This window comes from Plectrocnemia conspersa, unplaced genomic scaffold (assembly GCF_051122295.1).
Source record: "Plectrocnemia conspersa isolate PC_06_02 unplaced genomic scaffold, ASM5112229v1 ptg000009l, whole genome shotgun sequence".
Lineage (NCBI taxonomy): Eukaryota > Metazoa > Arthropoda > Insecta > Trichoptera > Polycentropodidae > Plectrocnemia > Plectrocnemia conspersa.
Window position 1 is genome coordinate 28,478,531 of NW_028277173.1, and position 17,753 is coordinate 28,496,283.

The following is a 17,753-nucleotide window of genomic DNA, read 5'->3' on the forward strand; positions in this document are numbered from 1 at the left end:
ATAAAATGTTTAAAAAACGTATATAATTATTAAGAAAAAATTAGTTTTGATTTTTGTCATAAAGATCAGATAATTAAATGTATTTATTAAAATATATAAAACTAATTTTAAATAACGAGTAAATCACAATAATTATTATTTTGATTTTAAACAACCGATATATACATAAATTATTTTTATTTTCATATTTTTTGATATAATATCTGCAAGAGATTTTGATAAATCAATTAAAATAATAAATAATTTGAGGTGGCGCAATTAAAAGTAGCCTAGATTTTATAGATGAACTAAAATTATTTGTATTATGATTCAACCATAAGATCCAAATAAAAGTTTTCAAAATCGTTTTTTGTTCAAAGTTTGAATTATTCAAAACATCAGTCACAAAGATAAGATTACTAAATTAAAGTGTATATTTATTAACACTAGATTTTATCAAGTAGTAAATCACAATAATTTTGAATATATTAAATAACTGCCATATAAATTAATTTGTATTTCATATTTTTATTTCTTTACATAATATTTTCAAAATATTTCCAATTATAAAGAAATTTAAATACTAAATAATTAAATAGGCGGCTCAATCAAGAGTAGCCTTGATGTTTTTCTATCAATTTATATTATTTATGTTATCATTCAAAAATAAGATGTAATAAACAAGATTTCTGTTGAAAAATTGAGCCATTATTTTTGTCACAAAAAAATGAAATTTTTTTAAGCAAAAAGTAAATCACAATAATTATGATAATAATTTCAAATATATTAAAATTTTATATATTAACTGATATATGTATTAATTTGTATTAAATTATATTAATTTTATTTATTTACAAATGATTTTGTATTATAAATAAATTAAAATAATTGAATATACTGTTGAAAGATATTATAAAAATCAGCGATTATTTTTGAAGGAAAAAAAGTTGAAACAATTCATATTTTAAGAAAAAAATAAATCCCAATTATTACGATAATAATTTCTAATATATGTATATAAATTTTATATATTAACTGATATTTATATGCAAGAGATTTTTAATTATAAATAAATTGAAATATTAAAAAATTCAATACACGACAAAAATGATATTGATATTGATTAATAAAAATGCCTATACTATTATTTTGCCACAAATAATATTTTTTATCAATATTTTATAATACTTCATAAGGACTTGTTTTATTTTATATATTGATAATGTTTCCCACTTTCCAATACACTTTAAAAAAATATTTTTTTCATAATTGTTAGTGTTAGATAAATCATATATAGTTAATTTCTTTATAGTGGAGTTTAGATTTCTAGACCCATTATTATTTATTTTACGATTGAAATTCATGTACAACAAAATACAAAAATATTTAAACTGCTTTTATAGATTATTTTAAATAATAAAAACAGTAAAAATAAATTTTAAGCGTCTAACATATTGTACTGATTATAAATTTGTAATATAGAAGACATATGTTATATTTGGTTTCTAATAATAATGATTAAAGTAAGTAATAAATATTAAATTAGCAATTATAATAATATAGTAATAAGTTTTTTGTATGATATGTATAGTTTACATCAATTAATTTTATTCAATAAAATCAGGTGCTTGATATAAATAAATAATTTTTATGCCAAAAAATCTATTAAGATAATTTTGTTGATATAATACATAATAAAATAACACCAGTTGACTAAAGAACAACAAAATATAGAAATAATTTGCACAAAACTATTTTTTAATATGTAATAATATTCTTCAACAAACATCAAATAAAAGATGCTATAAAAAAAATTTAAGCAGATATTTACCACATAAAGGTTTCTATTAATAATTCCTTATAATAATAATAATTAAAGTAAATAATGAATAATAATTATAATAATAAATTATTAATTAGTTTACTTTTTAAATCATATGAGCTACTAAAATTTGTTTAATAAAATCAAGTTCTTAATAAATATACATATATTTTTTATGGCAAAAAGTGCTATTAAGGTAATATATTTGATATAATACATATATGTTATATAACAAAAGGACACCAGTTAACTATATAACAGAAAAATATAAAAAATAATTTGCATATTTTTTAAAATGTAATATATATTCCTCAACAATCATCAAATAAAAAATGCTATAAAAATTTATTTTTAAGCAGATATTTACCATATAATGGTAGAATAAAAGCTCGACTTTCTTTTAAACATATATTTATTTTTTATGTAATTCTTTATGCAATTAAAGTTGTTTTAAAATCGTTAAAAACACTCTAATGAGAGTCACTATTGCAATTATTGTTCTCTGAGCCAAAAGCTAGTTAAATAAATTAAATAAATGAGCAAAGAAAAGAATTCATTAAAACCTACATGCGCCACATTTTGGAACATTGCCAATGTTTTTTTTTCAACCCATTTGGCACAAAATTATATTTTAAATTTAATAAAGTCGTGAACCCTGGTATATTAATTTAACTACAGCGCATAAACAAAGACAAACTCTATGACGTAAGTTAGTCCTTCGTTATACCTAAACATTTATATTCACAGATTAGATCCGAACCCTAGGACTGAGGTTACGTGTAGATATTATAGGTATGTTTGTATATAAAATTAGACTCACCGAATTTCCTTATCGCGCACAGGTTTGCTAGATAGAATCCAAAGCAGCACGTATCACTCCTGCGTGTAAACAAATCCACTTCCGACAGGAAGTGGCAGACGAGGACCTCTTCTCGAGGCGTCTCTGCAAGAAAATGTCAAATGTATAGTAAATAGTAAGGTGATAGCGCTTATCGTGGAAGAATTGAGGTCTAATATTGGATGTAAATATGTGTATTGGATGTAAATATGTGTATTTGCCAATAGAGAGTCTGTGAAAAGATTTAATAGAGCATTTACAATACAGCTAAATAAATAAGAAAGTAAATACATTTTCATATACTTTCTTTATGTAGTATATCGCCAATAATCAAAATAATAAACGTTGATTTAGGATTCTGAACTATAGCAAATATTTTTTTGATTAATTTAAGAATCTGTAGAGGTATTCTAAAAATAATAATACGTATGTTATAATTATTAAAAGTACAGACATTTATTTTATCTACTATTTGTGAATTAAAAATATCATAAATGACACACACACGTACTATGCCTAACAGCAATGGGAGAGTTCATTTCGGAAAAGGCTAGGGTCGTTAGCGAGTCTGTAACGAGTCGATAACAATAATGGACACAATCAAAGTGGGACGTGGGCCACACAAAAACAATCGTCCAAATTGAATAAGTCGTAAAAACGAACCCAGTCACATGGCAAACCGAAGACAGATAAGTCCGATAATGTTTGGAGATTACCCAGGAGAGCGGACTTTAACCGGGACGCTTATTAAAAAAAAGGCACAAAGGGTCGCTTGCTAGAAAAGAAACGGGAAGAAGATAATCGACGACCCGTTACAAGAAGCGCCCTGTTTTGCTAGTATTAAACGTTTGATGTTCTGAATAGGCTGTATGTGACTTTTTTGCAAAAGTAAATACTTTTCTTACATTTTAATTACTTTGATAGTACGTTACTGTAATTGTGACAAATATATATATTAAATTATTTACTGTAAAACTTCCGTTACAACATTACAAGAGATGCGGTATAAATGAGTGATATATTTAATTAGCTTACAATTAATAAATAAATCACTGCACAACCCAGCTCGATTTTATTTTAATTATTATTTACTACATTCATCCGTGAGATAAGAAAAATATAGGAAAACTTAAATAATAATTACTAATTCAGATCATTTTTTTTTAAATCACAGATGTTTTGGATTAATCCTATGGCGTTTTTATTACAATTTTCTGGTTTATTTAAAGGCTTTATAATATTATTCTTTTTTTTTTAATTTTCGCCCTAATAAATATGCAATAAGTTAAGTAATTTTTTCAACTGAAGGTTCCACTATTTTTTGTCCAACAATAATCAAAAATAAATATCAGTGCATCAGAGTATTTTTATAAATTTTCATTAAAATTTACGCATTGACTATAAGAACAAACCCTTTAAACCTTAAAACGCCATAAATATATTAATATTTTTTTATGTCAGCCAGTGCAGACCGTGACAATAGACAAAATAGCCTAAAAATATCACGACAGTAATTCGACACTTTCCACAAGTGTTATTATCATATGACAAATAATAGCAGTTGAAATCGCAAAATTACCATATCTCACATTTGTTTAAAATATTTACTGGTCGTTTCGAACCTATTGAAACTCCAACGCAACGATCATAAAAATGCAATAAGTGAACAAGCTAATCTATTTACATTCCTAGCTCGTCCTGAGCTCCTAGCCCATGTGATTAAACTCAAACAAATACACACCGCTCAAATCATTTGAGCTGTATATTTTAGGTACATGAGGATTCGTACGAACCAAAACCTAGAGAAACAGACGTAATTAAGAAAGCAGCTGCTTCCCTCTTCACGTCAACCCTGATCCTGCTCGACGTCGAAAATCCAGAGCTCAGTCTGCTTTGCAGACAAGATTTTTCAGATTTTGCGTATACATTAATTTAATTACATAACTTTAAGTGAACGTGACTAAATTTTTTGCACAAATATAAATCATAAACACAAATAGTTCGTATAAAAAAAATCATTTTTGATACAAAGATTCAAGTAATTGCACAAATATAAATTACAATAAAAAATAACATGCTCAACACTATATGAAATTTGTGTTTTTTATTACATTTTTTTCATTATGAATATATCAATGATTATTTATTATAATAATAATATCAATTTTTCTGAAAATATCTTAGAGTACAAAAGAGTATCATTTCATATTTATAATGTATGAACAAATCATGGTAGTGGACCACAGGATATAAAATTTTGAGTTGAATGGCTTTTGACGTCCGATATATTACATTATTGTTTTAAACTGGCATAAATTATATTTTTTGCGACAACGCCTCTTAGTGATAGATAAACGTACCGCCGCTCGTCGTCGTCGTTGAATAGCAAAACATATTAATAATAGATCAAGTACCACAATAACAAATATTCTAAATAATGTGTGTGAGAATACACATTTACACTAATTTAAATGTTATTTAAAAATAATTTAATTCAATAAAACATAATTATACACATAAAAAAATATTCCAATAATAGTAACAACACATCAGAAACCATTTAATTGCCGCCATTTATAAAAACACTCAAGACCATAGGTAATTTCTTAATTAAAACTGCTTTATAAATAATTCACATTAAATAAAAATAGATGTCTCCAATCGTCAAACAATTGTTATTTATCCGTATATTGTTTATAAGGCGTTATTAAGCTAATGCTTCTCATCCTACAACTTTAAATTTAGAGCAGTAAATAACTATAATGGTAATGTAATGTAATAAATTCAGATCATTAGTAATTTTCAAACTTAATAAAAAAAATATTTTTGTGAATTGTAAGTAATATTCTGCATATAACAAATATACTGTGCATAAAAATATTACACCACTACTTTTAAAAACTAACCCTAAAGCTATTAACACCTCACACTGTCACCACCCTTTTCATATATACTATAATATTATACATAAAAGATACATTCTTCTAAAAAGTTTTTTCAAAGCTATGCAAATATTCCCCTTTATGGGGTCGTTTGTAAAACTAGAGTATAAATATCTATGTGTGTGTAAAATACAAAACAAGGGCGTATTTATTGATTTATTAATATTAGAATAATAAAAAAAACATAATAACAATCACATTTATATTTACTTATATTGTTTATATAATAAAATGTGAGTATAAAAAGTATAACTAATAATGATTAAATAAATAGTAAGAAACATTCAATATAGGGGAAGTAATAAATAAATTTAACTTCAACATGTGTTAAATTATTAATCTTAAACCATAAAAATATCTACATGAATATTAAAATTGTCTATATATAAATATACAATATATGATTTAGTTTTATTTGTATATTAAAATTACTGCAACTGATTAAATGATAATCAATAGAATTATTGATTTGCTAAATATAAAATATACAGTAAATATAAAGTGTCTCAAATAAACAAGAAAAAAATAAAACAAATTATCAAATATAATAATAACATTAAAGAACTTCTTTTATACTTATGTTTTAATACAAAAGTATCGTAGAATAAATTAAAATAAATCTTCTGTCAATCTAAATGAATTACCAAAAATAAAATTGGCACTATAACTGAATTAAGAAAAATATTATTGATTATTTGGTATTTAATTTTTAGCTGTAGAAATTTTCGTATAAAAATTAAATATGCTTATGAATTATACACAAATAACCAAATACAAAACTAGCATCAAAATTTTGTACTAATTTCACGCTATAAAAATTGTGCTAAAAAAATTGATTCTGTAAAATATGCAACAAGTTTCAATGTAATATTGAAACAAACCGCCAGAAAATTAAAATACAAAAATTATTTTCTAAAACGACTTAAAAAAAACGTCATCGCTATTTTAGTATATAATTTAAAATGTCGTAAATTTTTTTAAAACAAACTTAACAAATTGACAGATAGAAAATTTACAATAAAAACGAATTGTAAATCTGATTAAAAAATAAATGTAAGGATGCATATTATGTTCTCTAATGATTTAATGTAAAATCCAAATGAATCAAAATATATTTTTTATTAATTAAAATATAAAAAAGATGCTGTGCTTCCATTGCTTCCTCTGACGCACCGCCACTGATGCATCGTATGTACATATATTATATTTTATTAGAGAAATAAATAATAAAAAATACATCAGGTGTTGCATCTCGAGAGTGAAGTTAGTGCATTATAAATACACACAAAGGGGAGAGTTACTATTATGCGTTCTTTGGCGCAAAATGAATTTTTCATTACTGCTTCAACTGTTCAAGTTTCAACGCAGTGTTTTTGTTTATTAAAACAAACGACGCCGAAAAGGAGAAAGATAAGATAGAGTCGGAAGCGAACTCATAGTCGGTCGGTCGATCGATTCATCCCCCGTCATTAGGTATTCCACGAGGGGTGACCCCGGTAGCTGGGCAGGGTCAGTGACACTGAGGTTGTCAAACATAAGGGATGGAACGGGGGGAATATCCGAGGTCAACGGCGGCGATCTTCCGAGTTTAATGGCCAAGGTTGTGGCGGTCAACAGATGAATGTTATGTGGGTCACAAATTGTAATATTGCAAATGTAGTATGTTAAAAGGCAGACGATATGAAATCAGAATTGCTAGATGAGTTTGCGTGGAAAGATTTACCTTTATAGGTTATACAAATGAGATCTCGACTTTTCGATTCTCATATTTAAAGGCATTCAAAATTCAAGTGCTATAATATTATAATATAAAACTATATATTATTAGAAAATGTCTAAAATGTTTTAAATTCAGTTCCTATTTGGTAATGGGATCAATGAATTTATTCTTGGTTAGGTCAGCATCTTTGATACAGTTTATACCAAGAAAAGAGCATTGTAGATCTGTGGTTTTTATAGATATCTTCTTTTTAACATATTAACGTGGAATTATATATTTTAATATATTTTTGATCAAAAATTTCCTATAACATTGAGAATTTTGCAAGAATATTGGCCTATAATCTCTTTTTCTTTAGCAAAAAAGCTTGTAAATAATAAAAAATATTTTCTCGAAATAAAGCTGTTTCAACAGATATTATTATAATAAAATATGTTAGATTCTAGATAACTTTATTTAACCCTTTATGCGGATAAATCTGAATCACTGTGTATGGCTCTTAAGTGCGAAATACGGATTGATCTCACGCTCAATAAAAAAGTTTAAGTGCCAAATTAATTTTAATAAAAAGTCACGTAATTAATCAATTATACAGTGAAAAATAAAATTAAAGATTTAATCCTAAATGTGAATATAGATGCAGCATACATAGAATACATATAAACATATAAAAAAATCTTACCTAGGTCTCTGAATTTATTTTTTACTGAACAATTGACTAATTACGTGCCTTTTCATAAAAAATAATTCAGCACTTAAAGCTAATTAACTTTTATTAATATTAATTTAATATGAAAATGATTAAATAATTATTTAAATAAATGTCTTAAAAATTATTAAATAAAGCATAACCCGAAAAACTATACTTTCAACAATTAAAAGTAATAAATTATTACAATAAAAGCTTTTTTCTCAAAAATCATATTGAAATCTAGGACTAGATTTTTTAAGCTGAATTTAATATAATTTAATATTTAATCTAAAGCTTAATTTCGAAAGCCAAATTTTAATTTTAATTTATTTTAAGATCGTTTTAATAAAACAAATACAAATATGATTTGGGAGCATTTTTTTTGTAATTAACTACATATATTAACATTGATTTAATATAAAAATCCTATTTAACATATTTTTACGTATTTTATAAAAAATGTATTGCCTTTAAAATGATACATATAAATCAAACTATAACAATAAAAAATATCTACAATCAAATTGCAACAATAAAGGTGATCTTTTTGTATTTTATTTTACTTTTTCATTAAAATTTATTAATAGATTTGTAGTTTTAATTTTATTTTAAACTTATTTCGAGAGTTTAACGTCAAAAAAAACTGGAAACACTGAAGGTTATATAAAAAAATATTTGCTTTAAGCACATTTTTATAATAAAAAAGTTATATCTCAATTAATAATTCATAAAATATTTTTACGAATTATTAATTGAAATATAATTTTTTTAATATAAAAAAATACATTGTATAAATATTTTTATTTATAAGCTACTACTTTTAATAAATGTCTAGTAACTTAAATAAATTTGAAGTATTTATAATTATTAGTCAGTAATTAATAAAATGTCTGTTTTTAATCAAAGAACTTTATATATTTTTATATTAACTGTCATATTCAAAATTTTATTTTATGCTTTTTTAACAAAAATAAATTATATGAGTTATTTATTATACTACATAAAGTGGCTTATAAAACATCTCACATAAAATATTTTATTATAAAAACTTTAAACAATCTTTCGAATGGTATTTATGTATATATGTATATAGGAAACAGTTAAGCAATTAAAGCTTTATTGACCGTTTGTCAAAAAGGAATAATATAGTTTACTAATTAAATGAATAACCTTACAAAAAAGTTATAATCTAGCTTAAAAAAATAATAATAAAATACCTGAGTCATAAAAATAAAACATAAATTCTAAACTCTCTTAGTATCCCTTGAATTTTTAAGGTAGGCTATAAATGTCCTTAAAAGGAACCAAATACGAGCGTTAACTATATGCCAAGTCGCATAAAAGCTCGTTCGGGGGCCCGGTCAATATACCGTAAGACTCGTTTTTTATTAAAAAAAATAATTAAAAATTGTTTTTAAATCCAAATTAAGTTTCTGAACACTTTTTGCATACAACATTTTTCAATAGGATTTTATTTTGCAAAGTTATGACACTTTAAATTTTTACATTGGCCGCCATTTTGTAAAAAAAAATTATACATTTTTTTCATACAAAACGTATAAAGGTTGCACGGTAATTCTATACGATACTAAAAATTTAATTTTTAATCTTTAATACCAAGCAGTTAAGAGCGTTAACTCTTCTGAAAGTCTCAAAATGGCTAGTATGGGGGTCCGATCGAACCGATACATCGCTTGTTTTGAAGCAAAAAACTATTTTTTTTATATTTTATTTGGATGTAGTTTAGGCTTCTAAGCGTTTCATGTATAGCGAGCTTTTTGTTAAAATTTAAACCTACTGAGTTAAGAGTGTTTGAATTTTTATACTTGTCGCCATTTCGCAAAAAATTGACACATTGGATTTTACTAACGAATATACACAGGGTGCTTAAGTATTCTATACTATCACAAAAATTTTACTTTAAATATGTATAAATAAGCTCACACTGACCTTAACTATATTCATTTTACATAAAATAATAATATAGTAATAAAAAATAATAAGTATTATGAGCATACAGAATTTCTTAATTTTTAAACAAAAGTTCCTTATTTTAGGAATCAATTTTAAGAGCACGTTGATTAATATGTTTACAAAATTACTTAAATCTGTTATAACCTACCATAAAATATAATTTTATATTTCAGATATATGTATTAAAAAATTGATAATAAATGAGATATTTAAAAAGCCAATATATCGGCAAAGAATCTTTTTGGCAATTAAATGAAAGCTAATATTTAGTGTCTATAGTATTATAAAAGATAAAGGAAAAAAGAATTTACTCTGTTGTATATTAAAAAAATGGCATCTAAAATTGACATGCAGTTATAAATATATATTTAATTAGTTATCTTAACTTTGCGAATAAAATAATTGTGTATAGTTCCTTAATTTATTAATAATAAATCTACAACAAAACGATAAAAATATACTGAAAACTGCAGTACAGAAGCGTGAAACATAAAATAGGAACAAATATTTGAGACTACTTCTAAATGCTCTGCTTTTTGAATAAAAATTTAGGGTTCATATAAATAATATATTCAAACTATTTCTAAGTTTGCTATGGTTCACTATAATATAAAGCTTTAAAATACAATTGCCTATTATTGATACAACATATCATAATACGACATAATTTCTCAATAGTTAAATATAGATTAGTTTACAGCAAATATTATGTAATATGTAAATAAACAATAACTTGGGGAACAGACACATCTATTATAGAATACAACAAATCGTTTCCTGTTGTTTATATAATACTATAGTAAAAGTATGAAAACAAAACATATTCATGATCTGATTTCGTTAAATAAATCTAATTGATGTGTTTAGTTGGCGCTGCACTAAAACGAATAAAATAAAAATCATCTCCATCGTTGAACCGAAACGCGTGTCAAAGTCAACAAAGTGCCAATAAAAGCTGATAATTGAAGGTACTATATCATGTCGTAGTTAATGAGAGTCGAGTTTGAACGAGTGACGATGCTCGTAAATAATGACCTCGTTTTTGTCACCTAAAGATGACAATTCATCACACGGTCACGGTGACACTGTAATAAGTGTAATGCACGACATCCTCGAAAAGCTTCCGGTAGTTTTATTTTCCCGACAATTATAGATATCGTTTTGTATTCACTGTGAATATTGCATTCAATCCCATGATTTTTTTGAAGATAAAAAAACATTCTAGTCCCTAACCCATTCAATATCTTAATGATGCTTCACCTATATTTTTATTATTTATGTACATAACCTTAACTATTTTTTTCATATACATAATACACGATAGTGTTAAACTAAGTCGATGTCTTTAAGCGACATAGTTATTTTCAATGTTTATATATTGACATTTACCACTAGATACATCTATTGTATATAAACTTAAATCATATTTATAATGTTTGTATATAAAAAATACGTATATATAAAGCGATTTATGCGAAATATGAAAGCGAAGATTTTCACGAAAATGCTCGCTAATAATAATATGCAATCCACCTGTGCATGTAATATGTATATAAATACCTTGAACCGTGTGTAAGCGAATTTATATTTTTTTATGCCAGGATCAACCATATTCGTTTAAAGGTTAAAAAACAATGAATATGTGTCTTTTGCATTTATAAAGAAACAAAGATACCTGAACACATATTTAATGCAACTTAACATAAACTTAACATAGCTACCGTGCCAATACAAATACCAAAATAATGTGCACTCATCAAGGACAACTTCACATTTCTAGACGCATACCCCAAAATACCGTCTCCGAGCGAGCAAGTAGCAAACCACCGCTACCGCTCCAACAACTAAAAAAATTCTAGTTCATTCCTAAATGATTTAAATCAGTCAAGTAATAGAAGCACAGTATGAAAGTTGATCTTATCCGATCGTTATCTCAAATCTGGGATCAAACTATTGTATCTTATTTAGTTACAGTACAAATTTAATTTGTACAAAATTGTATTTATAAAACATATATATTAAAATGCGTCTTTTATTGTATTTTGATTGCGTTTTAAGTGAATTTTTTTTTTGAATTTTTGCATACACTGTTTTTGAAAAAATAAAAAAAATATTCCACTTGAAATATTTTAAAATCTTAAAATCTTTAAAAAAAGCGTATTTAGAAATATATAATTGCTAATCGCAATATTGTATTTTCACTAAAATAATCCTCGCCAATTTTAAATCAATGTAATTTGCTTCTCTGGCGAATCGCAGATGAGGATGTTGGTTGGCCAATTGCTTCGCTTCATGGCTACACTCACAAAATATGTTCACGCTTTAAAAATTAATGTTTTAGTGTGAAGATCACAATAGTATTTTTGTGCTAAGTAGAACGCATTGCCTATCGCGCATCATTTTCAGGCAGAAATGTATTTTATAAGGTACTTATAAGTGATTTCGAATGTGGTCCATTAAATATTTACAATTAATAACGCAATTGCTTATTCCCGGGCTCTCTTTTTCATTGTTAGGCCTTACATTCAAGACGAGCTGAAATTTATTTTTATTTTTTTAAAGTAATCGTTAGAATGCATTCTAAATTATCTATGCAAGTGAAAAGTTCAATTATTTATTACGTTGGCGCAATATTTTCATACGCTTGAGTTACATTATTTTTAACCCTAGATAATATTTGCTATCACGCGAAAACGCGTGAACGGTCCGTAATGCAACAGTCCGTAACAACTAAATTTTTAAAACCCCAATACTCATTTTTATATATATCATAAATGTACACCCTTGATGATTGGTAAATCTTTATTTAATTAACTAATATAATACTTAAATCAGAAACATTATACAGAAACACGTTAGAAATGTCTGTCTTTTCTGTTTAATATATGTTTTTGCTCTGTATTAAAATTTAATTATTATTTCGATAAAATTGTATTATATTAGTAATTATATATTTAAGATGATGTAAAGATATAAAAAAAATTTAACATCAAACTGTATTCCTAATTAAATGTTTATGAATAACTATAAACATTTTATTTGATGTGCTCATCATATTTTACAATTAAATTTTAATTTATATACTACTTTATTTATCTTTTAATACAAAATTATATGTAATGACTTTTAATATGCAGATAATAAAGTTTATTTTATTTTTATTAAAAAAAAATTATAACACAGACTTGGAGAGGTGTATTTACTAACCATTTTCGAACCGATTAGCATCGTTTTTAAACTTGATTTGTCCTACAGCGTAACACAATAGGAACAAATCAGATTAGGGGAAATTGTAGACTCTCCTCTTGACAGGGAATTCTCGTAACATTTTAAGTTGATTAAAAGCAAACATTGTTCATCTTTGTTCGAACCCTCGACCGAAAGAATTTTAATAATGGAAGACGGTCCCCTAGATTTTAAGTCTCCCCTTAACCCCCAGTATTGTTTTTATTTTTCATATATATACACATAAATTTGTATATTGACTTGTTCTATGTAAAAAAAATATTTTCGCAGCTCGTGATGTTACCTTAATGAGGGGAATTGTGTTCGGTCCGCCTTTTGTCGGTCGGTGGAGAATTTCTGGGAAATTTTGGGCGAATTCAATACGCTTTCAAATTAAATTACGCTGTTTATATAGTCGCTTATAGTTAACGTTAAAGGTCAATTATTATATTGTGTGTATGTGTATCTACTGTAATATATTTAGCGTGCTTGTGTATTGCACGATAACGAAATTGGGGTATTCTGGAAAAGAGTTTTTCGCTGTTTTGCTCAGTGATTGATGACTCTCGTGATGTTGTTAGTAAACTGTGTTATTATATTCTAGTTGACTTTTGACGTGTATATATTACAATAATAACATTGTTACAACTATATAATTACTGTTTGTTTGGCCTGGTTTTTTATTCAATTAAATCTAAATGAAATTAGGATTTAGTTTACTGTTTGAGAAAACACTTTTGATAAAAAAATCCTTGAGAGCTTATAATTTTGATTTAATTTTCAAAATAATATTTTTCCCTCACTCTTTCATGAAAATGGTTTTCAGAATTTACCATAAAGAAAACAGAGCTCAAATTTTACATAAGATTTTAAGAAATTAAAGATTGAAACTTTTAATTTTAAAAGCTTTCTAATTCAGACAAGCTACATCTCTAAAGCATATTTTAAATCTGATTTTATAGACTTTGTTCTTGATCTTTGGAAATGCTAAAAGTCGCCCTTATATTGAAAAAGAGTGATTGTGCATCAGAACTATATATCAGTTGCAGTGTTGTCAGTTCCAGATAAATTATTTAAAATTATTAGGAGGGCGATTTATTAGGCAAACTAGGAATTTATTACACAAAACAGGATATATTCTAGCAATACTGACATGGCAGTGGCGAAAACAATATTAATTCTTTGGCTAACCATTACGGTGGACAACAACCTGCGGCGCCTCGTGCGCTTATCTTATTCAAAACATTCAAACTATATCTGTCTCTAATTTCTATATGTCAGTGTCCTTAGTTACATTTTCAATTGCTTTCAGTGAATTTGTTGAACTGACAGTATTATTTTTATCCCGCCCGTTTCAGTCACTAACCTCCTGTCTTTTGTCTAACGAAATCTCTTTGTATGGGAATACAAGTATCGTATATTCAGATTTTTAAATGTTGTTAGTAGAAAAGATGATCTAACTCGATTATTTTCTCATTTAATTGAGCGATCATTAAATGAGAAAATCTTAACCCATGGCGGTCGATCGGCAAATAAATATTTTAACATTTTAGGAGTTCCACAAAGATGCAATATGACACTTCTACTTTTCTCGTTATTCATTAATCTATAAATACTTTTGTATCTCAATGATTTAGATTTTCTATGAAAACGGGCTTTTGTCAACCGTCTGCTCTTTAATGTCAGAAAAGGTATAATTATACAATTTTATCGGTCTCATTTAGATTATTTCTAAGATCACGATAGGAAAGTTCCGAATTAAAAAAACTTTCACTAAAGATATTGTAATAATTTTAGAGAGCAAGTGGAAATTCTCTCTCTACCTGTAAATGACATCTACAAAAAAATCTTTCAATGAGCGCTTTTCACTTTATCGATCCAACAGTTATTCGTTTTCTCTATGAAATTTTGGTTAGCAGAATTTTTGTATCAGGATTTATAATTCTTGAGTAACTAATACTCAATCGAAGTTCAGAAAATGTTTGGTTACTATCCGTTTTTATAGAAACTTTCAGATTGTATTCGCTGAATTCTCGTAAAAATATTGTACGCCGACTACTACTAACTACTGAAATACTGATTTTAACAAGTCGAGGTGGACTCAAAATTATGTAACAGGTTTTTATTTGAAGATTTTTTTCGAAAATATTCAAACGGGTTCGAGCCATAAAACGAACGAAAGCACACGCTTTACAATAGGTCGGTCGGCGAGTGCTTAATTTTTGCCGACCAACCCAGCCATCAGTATTTTACCCCTAGACCTATTTTATTTGGGTTTTTTAATAATTTGGAGGTGTTTTGATATATTTTTGGATTTGAAACATAAGGTTATATTTTAAGAATAGACAAATTTTTCATCAAAGAAATAAATATTATTTTATTAAAAATCTGTAATTATTAAGAAAAAATATCTACCGGGTTCTTGAAAAAAATGTCTGTGTTTAGATACTTTGTATTTTTGCGGTGTTTACCTATTTAGTGTTTTTTTAATTAATAACCATTGTCATAAATCTAGTGTTGATTTTTTAATTTATAATCTAGATTTTAGAAAAATATCTCTAAGTATATTACTATTACAAAAATATTGTGGACAAAGCTTTAGAGCCATAAGAAATCTCCGAATATATTTTTGATAGGGCTGACTTTACTTTACTTTTATTCATAACATATATAATAGATTTTATACCATAAGAAGAGATCTTTCTATGAAATCGAATAAAACGAGAATAATAATTATCCTTCTTCAACTTAAGTTAATCTCATTTCACAATTAACAAATAAAGACAAATAATAACCTGGTATGAGTTTTTTAACTGGCACATACACCTTCGCAAAAATATAAATATTATATTTAAAATAATTAAACAGATGTCAATTAAGTAAAAATCAGCTTTTCTTCGAATATTTATAAATATGGAAATAATTTATGTTCCAATTATGCTTAAATATTTTTTTTAATATTCTCCGTAAAGTTGCTTTTTAAGTCTTCTGTGAACTTTATTTTAAATATATAATTAATGAGAGATCCAGATCGATTTTTAGAATGATAACTTTAATTGCTGCAGAAGAAGATAAAAAAAGAAATATTATTTCAAATTTTGTATAAATAATATCTAGCTTTCTTCCAGGGGATTGTTTCAAAAAGTATTAAACTTTACTTAAAATTAAAAATGGATTTGTCAAATAAATGTGCAATAAACACCTTAAAGAGTCATAAAAATTTATGCTCCCTTCAATGTATATTAAAACCTGTTTTTACTGTGTTTCGTTAAACATAATTACTGAAAATGGCTTAAAGTTGCTTTTATAACAAGTGTAAAATATGAAACCCCTTATATCAACGTAAAACACCTGTATTGCTACACCGACGCAAGCGGGTGCGTCCTGATTAGGAATCGATCTTATATGTGACCTAACTCATGCCTCACTTAAATAGATTTTTAAACGGCAAATATTGTTTTATTTATTTATTAAAATAATTTATTCGATCCCACTATTGTCTAGTTTATCCTTATTATATAACTTTCTTTCACACTAGAGTAACAAGCATTGGCGTAGCTATGGGGGGGGGGTGGAGGGAGCGGGCCGCCCCGGGCGGCACTTGCTTGGGGGCGGCATATTCGCGATGGAATCGTCTAGTGTGGTTTTTAGCCCTGAATAAACTAAAATTTATGTAAATCTACAAATAGCAAGAGCTTAACAATATTTATTATTTTAAGAAATGTTGATTTTATGACCCTGCAAAAAATGTATGAGGGGCGGCAATTTTAAGGATTGCCCCAGGCGAACTTGTCCCAAATTAATGCATTATATTGAATTCTTACTGTACTTCATTCAAAAAAATATATGTAAATTCTAGAGATGTAAATAAATAAATTAAAAATAATCCTCGTGTCTATGATCCGTTCAGTCACCCTATAGCAACACGTTCCTATCGGTGTATCGTTACAGACCCGATTAAATCCCTCACAAAACAAAGCATACGCAACGTTATCAAAACGAGTAAAATATTACAACGCAACGTGATAATACGAAAGACCCCCACACACGTTTGCAACAATGCGTCACACGAATTACACAATAAAAAAAATATAATAATATTCGGGCCGATTCTGACCCCGACCGATCAACCCTTGAAAGTTTTCCAGTGGATGGCGGATGAGTGCTGGATATATGAAGGGGAGGGGGTGAAGGGCGTAATTCGTTTTGCGGAGGGTGGGCACCCTAATGGCCAAGGGGCGAAGCCCCCGAACGCAACTGAGGGCTCTGCTCGCCGACTTATCGAACGAGTGCATACAAAGTAAACACCGAGCAGCTCTGCAACTGTGGCGCGGGTCGTAAAAGATTCGTCGGTTTACCATGTTTGCTTGGCTGTGTGATGGCAAATTTATGATACGTTTGGGCGTGCGAATTGGATCGGGTGTATGGAAAGTAAATTTGTTTTTTTTATGTATATTGTTCATGGGCAACTTTATACGAGCATACGATGGCAAGTCATCAAATATTATACACTTTTTCATTACACAGTAAGTTATCAGAATCGATACAATTTAAACTATTTT

General features: G+C 26.9%; 1 long non-coding RNA gene across 2 annotated transcripts in view; it reads right to left on the reverse strand.

The window, feature by feature from the left end:
- Positions 1–17,753, reverse strand: part of LOC148232512 (uncharacterized) — a 147,510-nt gene that overhangs the window by 105,682 nt on the left and 24,075 nt on the right. For both annotated transcript variants that reach the window (XR_015810736.1, XR_015810735.1), the window contains exon 2: positions 2,622–2,744. This is a non-coding gene — a long non-coding RNA (uncharacterized LOC148232512). The remainder of the gene's footprint in view (positions 1–2,621; positions 2,745–17,753) is intronic.